Source organism: Mustela lutreola, chromosome 16 (genome assembly GCF_030435805.1).
Source record: "Mustela lutreola isolate mMusLut2 chromosome 16, mMusLut2.pri, whole genome shotgun sequence".
NCBI lineage: Eukaryota > Metazoa > Chordata > Mammalia > Carnivora > Mustelidae > Mustela > Mustela lutreola.
In genome coordinates this window covers 4201391-4207295 of record NC_081305.1, presented here as the reverse complement: position 1 = coordinate 4207295, position 5905 = coordinate 4201391, and the positions used below count along the sequence as shown (strand labels likewise).

General features: G+C 54.6%; 1 long non-coding RNA gene across 1 annotated transcript; it reads right to left on the bottom strand.

Moving 5' to 3' along the window:
- Positions 1-18: 18 nt before the first annotated feature.
- Positions 19-1599, bottom strand: LOC131818068 (uncharacterized). The gene is made up of 2 exons (XR_009348689.1): positions 1360-1599; positions 19-196 (listed from the first exon to the last, which is right to left on the bottom strand). It is a non-coding gene; the product is annotated as an uncharacterized LOC131818068 (long non-coding RNA).
- Between the last annotated feature and the right edge of the window lie 4306 nt (positions 1600-5905).

Below are 5905 nucleotides of genomic sequence, written 5' to 3'. Positions count from 1 at the left end.
GGAACTTGGCTACTCAGGTGGGATTCATGGTTTTAATTCCCCAAGATCTTAAATTGCAGGTGCCCAAGCCCTCGAACCCTGGGGGTGGGGGGGGAGGGGGACCCTGGGATGAGGTGTCTGCGCAGCTTTCCTTCTGGAACCTTGGAATGTCCAGCCGTGTGCGCGCCACTCTGGGCCGAATCCCTCTAAGGTGGACCTGGAAAGTGATTTGTTTTTAAGTTATTTTTATTAACATAAAATGTATCATTTGCCCCAGGGGTATAGGTTATGAATCACCAGCTGGAAAGTGATTTGTTAGGAAAATTTCTAACTTTGCAGGGCTCAACCTTCCCAATTCCAAAGTGGGCTTCGGTGGAAGACAAACACCCACGTTCCCATATTTCGAAAAACAAGCAGCCCCGGCCCCAGGCACCTCCCTGACCCCAGAAGCACGCTTTCTCCCATAAAATGCACACTCTTGTAGAACGAAGCGCTCCAAGTCCACTGGAAAGACTGGTGACGGACGCCTCAGTGCCTCCATGTTGCTGAAGAACTACTAGGGTCTTTGTTTTGTGTCATTTTATTTTTGTGGGGAAACATGAAAGGGAAACAGCCCAGTGATTCATACACGACCTACATAGAGTGTGCCTTTGTCACACCGTGTGGGCGGACGTTGTGACCTTCCTTCCTGCTGATGGAAAGGGAAGACAACTTTCTCCAAGAATGGCAGGTCCAACAAGAGACCAATCCGGTTTCCATTTTGGGGAGTGAGGTTCGTGTCTGTCCGAGCCAGGCATGAGCCCCTTTGTGAAATTTATGATTACAGGATTCACAGCTTGGCTCACCTGTGAAATCCCCAGTAGCCCCCTGTCCTGGAGGGTTGATCTCACTGGGCTGGGAGGAACCTGGACCTGAAGTTGGCTGAAGCCTTTGAGGGGGTCCGCTGAACAGCCAGACTGATCAGGGCTGAGGGCACAGTGCAGAGATGAGAGACTGGTCATCCTGGGTTCCCATCCTGGGCAAGGCACTTAGCCTGTCTGAGCCTCAGTTTCTTCTTAGTGGGGTGGGCTTGGTAAGAGTAGCTGCCTATCAGACTCACTGGGGAGGCATCAGGGAGATTATGGACAGCAGGCGCTTGGCAGGTCTGGCTAGAATTCCTTATTATCAGCCTGGCACCAAGGTCCCTTGGAGACACAGCTGCCCCCTCACTGAGAACTCCGGGGAAGCCCAAATAATGAGCCTCTAATTGGTGTCCCTTCCTCTATCTGTAAATTGCCCTGGCGTGCAGCCTTCAGGTGCAGGGAAATTCACTAACTCCCCACTGGCTTGTCCCGCATTCATTCACTCATTCACACATCCATTCTGGCAAAGAATATTTACCAAGCACAGACCACGCTTGCTTGGTGAATCCAGGATGCCCCGTTTCTTCACCTCCACGTTTCCCTGAAGCTGGGGTGTGCCCCAGTCGTGGTCACAGACACTGTGCATCATTGCCCGCACACGAGGATGTCGAAACATACAGGTTGGGCATAAGCAAGCTTGGTGGAAACTTCCAAGAAGAACAGAGGAACAGCCTTCTGGGAAATTCTGTGTCACAAGTGCTCTTGGGGACGTACAGGACCATCTTGGCAGAAAGACTCAGACACTGGCAACCTGGCGTGGAAAAGCAGTTCAGGAGAGTTGGGTCCATACATGATGACCTTCTAGGAAATACCTTTTCTATCCATTTCACTTACAGCTCCTTTGTCAGGTACACATAAGAGTGGTACATGGTGGCTCTGACACTTGCTGGCTGCGTGAACCTGCACGGGTTATTCGCCGTGCCTCAGTTTCCCCATCTGTAAAAGGGGGCGAAGTTACCTCTTGATACTGCTAGGAGGAGTAAAAGTGTTAGTACCTAGAGGGCTCAGTGCCTGGCTCACAGTACGTATGTGTAAGCACTATTATTTGTTACCGTTATTGCCTCTAAGGAAGACCCGACAGCCCCTGCTTGGGAAGACAGGGCCTCACCTGGGTTTAGGGGCGGCTGGAACCAGGGATAGAATCCCCCAGTTCTCTCTGTCTTCTCTGGGTAGACTGACCATCTTCCCCATGATGTGAGACGAGGCCCCGGCAGCTCCAGACTCCATCCTGTACACCTGTGCCCTGCCTGCCACCCCTCCGGCACCCTGGGGAAGGCACCCATTTCTGGGGTCATCAACGGAGGCCAAGGGAAGGCTGAAGAAGGAACTGTCAGCTCTGTCACGAGCAGGGGCAATGAGGGGAGCAGTGGGGATGGTGCCCCAGGAAAACGCACACCTTGGGGGCCGGCAGCCAGTCTCTTGGATGTCCACACCAGAGACCTCATTCTACAAAGGAGGACAGCAAACCTCAGAAGGTCTTGTGACTTGCCCAAGGTCGTACACAGCCAGGCAGTGAAAGGTGGGCAATGCATTCTTAGGAGGAACTCCTTCTGCTTCTAGCCCTTGCCCTACATTGTAACATTAGTCCTCATGGCAACCTTCGCCCAGGATCCAGCTCCTTCTGGGTACTTACTGTGTTGCAGGCACCTCTGTAAGCTTCCTACAGACACAAGCAACTCATCTGAACTATCCCAAGCCCATGAGGAAGACACTATCAACCCATTTTACATATTAGGGAAACTGAGGTGCTGAGAAATAAAGTCACTTAGCAAGTGTCACACAGCTAGTAAATGGGAGGGTGAAGATATAGACCTAAAAAATCGGATTCTCATCTTTGGGAAGTAGGGATTTTTTTTTTTTTTTCTTTTTCCTTATCGAGGAGAACAAGCCTGTAATTTGTGTAGTTGTATGAACGCACAGGTACTGAGATTTGAATAAAACATTTGACTCGATTAGGACATTCTCCCACCTATAGTCATTCAGCACAGAGAGAGGTTATACACTTACTGCTGTCCTCCTTGCGAGTACAAATTATAGGAAGCCTTCCTGGAGAAGACTGTATAAAGGAGAGAACGTATTTGTTCTTTTTCCCCCTCATGAATTGTCAAAGTCAGATTATACTTTATACTGAGGTTGTCTACCTGTTTTTCTTATTTAAAAAACATTTTTAAACACTCCTTATTTGCGATAATGGTACATTTAAGGGACACACGGAGAGACGAGTCGTCCCGGGAGGCCCGCCTCGCCCGCGGTGACAGCTTGCGTAACACATACACCAGCGCCACCAGGAAGCTGGCACGGGAGCTCTGCATCGCTCCGGAGGTTTGCCCTTGTTCCACAGGCTGAAGCAGTTCGCCCAAGGCCTCACGGCTTGGAACAGGCCTATCAGGAGCCCAACCTCCCATTTTCCTTCTTCCAGAACTTGGAGGCGTCCAGCCCCTCTTCTCCGAATCCACCATCTGGAGTTTTCTCTCTTCCCATATGGAGGAGTCATCAGAGGCTACAGCCACCTCAATGGCTGCCTGGGGACCGGTCCACCGCCATGGGCTCAGGGGTGGCCCCGGGCTCTGAGAGGGCTGAGTCCCTCCTGACAGTGAATGGCACCTTGGAGCAGGAGCTCACGGCGGGGCTCGGGGGGTGACTGGGAAAGAGCAGGCAAGCCCAGGGGCTGCCCGAGCCCTGCCAGCCTGCCGGAGACAAAGAGCCTCATGTAAGGCCCCTGAAAAGTGGCTGGACCCTGGGGGCACTTGGCTGAATGCTAGGGCCACCTAGAGGCCTCACCCACTGACAAGGTTCTTCCGTAAGAGCAAACTTCAGTGAAACACTCCCTTGTTCCTTGGGATGACCAATTTAGCTAGTTTTCCTGGGGCCATTTTCCACCTGAGCTGCCAGGATTAACTAACTCCCCCACCCCCAGTCTTTTCTAGAACATTCACACAGAGCTCAGTGAGACGGTCTAAAAAAGAAGGCAGGTGGGGTCTTCAGGTGAAGACAGTGTAGGACAAATCCTCTTAGAATCCCATGAAAGGCACCCCCTGCTTCTCACCTGGGAAGAGGTAAGCAGGCCCCTGGATGAGAAGGCGAGTCACTCTGGCCAAAACAGATTTCCTGCAATCACCTGTGGGCTGCTGCCTAAAATTCTAGCATTATCATGTGATCTCTGCTCTGTCTTCACATGGCCTTCCCTCAGTGTCTTTGTCCCTCCGTGTCAAGTTCCTCTCTCCTTTCTTCTACAAGGACACCTTTCATTGGATTTGGGGCCCACCCTAAATCCAGGATCATCTCATCTCAGCACCCTTAATTGAAGTAGATCTGTCCTATTTCCAAAGAAGGCCTCATACACAGGTTCCAGGGTTCTGGGGGTTAGGAAGGGAACACCTCTTTTTTGAGGGGAGGCACAATTTAACCAACTATGGGGAGTAAGGTAGCTAACTTAAAGCGGGGAAGTAGAGGAAAGGCACCTCAGGCAGAGGGAAGAGTGCGCGCAAAGGCACAGACCAGAGACGTTCCAGGGACTGCAAGCGGTTGGGCAGGGTTCGGAAAGGGGGGCCTCCGGGAGTGGGAGGACAGGGGGCCGGTTGTTGAACGGTGCCAGCCTGTCCCCAGCTCGAGTTTGAACTTCACCATGAAAACAATGGGGAGCCACAGAAGGGTTTGCCCGGGTTATTATCTGCGTCGTTCGACTCTCCCCCATGTCTCTGAGAGGCCGGGATGCTGTCTGCATTTACACCTGAAAACACTGAGGCTCAAAGAGGAGAAGTCATTTGTCCAAGAACAGACCATCAGGAAAATGTCAGAAATCAGATTCGAAATCGAGCCTCATCTAACCCCTTCAGCGGGAAGACAAACGCGGCAGAGCTCTGCGTGTCCACGTAAGGCTGTTTTGGGAAGGAGGAAGGGGACAGAGGTGGGAGATCGCGGGGACCAAGCTCCATGCCCACCACCCTATCGGAGAACGGTTTTCTGACGCTGGGCCTGGGGGGCGCCATGTTGGTACGCTGAGACCCCGCCCTGCCCACAGCTGATTGGCCCAGCCTTCTGTCACCTGACCCAAGGTAGACCAATCAGACTCCCCCATCCCATCGTGCTCCTGAGTCTTTTCGACGCGGGAAGGTGCCCAGGCACCTGGCTCGGGCGTGGGAGGATGCGCCTCCCGCCTCGGCCTCTGCTCTGGGCTTTGTGTCCTCAGGGAACTTCCCGACGCTCTCCTCACTTCGGTGTCCTGGTCCGAGAGGCAGAGCACTGAGAGCAGCACGTTCTCCCAGGCTCCTGTGGGACGTCGTGGGATCCCGGCGGCGGAGCGTGTGCCCGAGGCCGGGCCCGCAGGAAACCCGGGCAGGCGGCCGCCCCGCCGGTTGTGTGACCCGCGGGAGGGGACTGGGGCCGTGCGAGGCCGCCAGCCGCCCTGGGAGGAGGAGGAGGAGGAGGAGGAAGACGGAGAAAGCGCGGAGGGCGGCCGCAGGGGTTCTTGACCCCGTTCCAGGACTGGAATCCGGCTGATAAGAGCCTTGGCCGCCCTCCCTGTCCTGAGGTCCCAGGACAGACTCGCGGTGCCCCCGCCCCCGCCGGCGCCCGCCGCCCCTGACTCTGGCCGAGGCTGGCGTAAGCGGGTTTCTCTTACGTATGATCAAAGCCTGACCCAAACAGAGCAATACGAAACAGCCACCAGAACAGGGGAGGCCTCGTCTGGGACATTCTGGCGAGCCGGAGCCCCCCTCCCCGGAATCCACCGGAACGCCTCTGAACTGGGTGCCAGGGAATTCCTGCCCCAGCCTTGGTTACCACCTCCAGAAACCAGGCCAGGGGGCCCGTGGGGCAGCCACCGAGGCTCCCGAGAGGCCTCACCTCCCAAGGGACATGCATGTGATGGGCCGCCCCACATTCCACACCCACACCTCCTGCTCCAGAAGGGCAGGCTTCTGGCAAGTTCCATATTCAACCCAGGAACTTGTTGAACAGGTGCCTTGAGGTGGGAGAGTGCCAGGCCCATGAGGCACTACCCGGCCAGGCCCAGGCTGGAGAAT